We start from the raw sequence: 1,245 nt of genomic DNA on the forward strand, positions 1-1,245 counted from the left end.
AGTGGTGGTGGTGGTGATGATGGTGGTGATGATGATGGTGGTGATGATGATGGTGGTGGTGGTGGTGGTGGTGATGATGGTGATGGTGATGATAGTGATGGTGGTGGTGATGATGTTGATGGTGATGGTGGTGGTGGTGGTGGTGATGATGATGGTGGTGGTGGTGGTGATGATGATGGTGATGAGGTGGTGATAGTGATAGTAATAATCAAACACTGTAATAGAACTGAATAATGCCTTGGGTGGACTCACAAACACACTGGATGGAGCTGAGGATAGTATCTCGAAGATTAAGGCTATGACAATAGAAAGTTTCAAAGCTAAAAGGCAAAGAGTGAAGGACCACCCATTCAATACAAGAACTGAAGGAAAGCTATGAAAAGTGCAGCATGCATAACCGAACTGCAACAAGAAGACAGACAGGAAGGACCATTTAAAGCAAGGATGACAGAAAATTTCACCCAAGTGAATGTCAGCCACCAAAGCACAGATCCAGATGCCAGGGAAGAGCAAACTAAATGCTAAAGAAAACCATAAGCTCTAGTGTGGAATTCTGTTGCTATGATAAAAACATTGAGGAAAGAGTCATTCGGGTGAGGGAGGGCTGCTGGCTTACAGGTTACAGTCCACCACTGAAGGGAGCCAGGACAGGAGCTCAGGGCAGGAACCTGGAGCAGGAACTGAAGCAGAGGCCGTGGAGGGACACTGCTTGCTGGCTCATCCCTATGGCTTGCTCAGCTTTCTTATACACCAAGGACCAGATGCCTAGGTATCACGACCAGGGTTTCTTGCGGGGGAGCCCTTAATCCGCGACATGATGAGAGTTCTGGCCAGGTGTGCTAGGGATTCGGCAGGTGATAAATAGACACTACGCAAGAAGTATGGGATCTGAATGTATTTCTTAAAAATGGCATCAGACTTTTACAGTCATTGCAAGAGGAATGAAAAATCTGGCAGCTCAGTAGTTGAGGTACATCTGAGGCCATCTAAAACACACTAGGTCTAAAACAGCAGCCATCTCCTCTGGACTGGTGCAGCACCCCCAGGCTCCGAGCATGCTCAGGCCGCATGGGCCGGGCTGGAGTGGGGGGAGGTGGGGGAGGGGGAGCTGCAGGTGCGCCAGCCAGCCAGGAGGACAGAGGCTCGAATCTCGAATGCTCAATGCTGAATGCAGACTGCTGCACACTGTCTCCCTCCCTCTCCCTCTCTCCCTCTCCCTCCCTCCCTCTCTCTCTCTCTCCCTCT

At 50.1% G+C, this 1,245-nt stretch overlaps 1 protein-coding gene across 2 annotated transcripts in view; it reads right to left on the bottom strand.

Moving 5' to 3' along the window:
* Positions 1 to 1,245, bottom strand: part of Homer2 (homer scaffold protein 2) — a 97,151-nt gene that overhangs the window by 49,953 nt on the left and 45,953 nt on the right. The gene's annotated exons all lie outside the window — the stretch shown is intronic.

This window comes from Mastomys coucha, unplaced genomic scaffold (assembly GCF_008632895.1).
Source record: "Mastomys coucha isolate ucsf_1 unplaced genomic scaffold, UCSF_Mcou_1 pScaffold21, whole genome shotgun sequence".
Classification (NCBI taxonomy): Eukaryota; Metazoa; Chordata; class Mammalia; order Rodentia; family Muridae; genus Mastomys; species Mastomys coucha.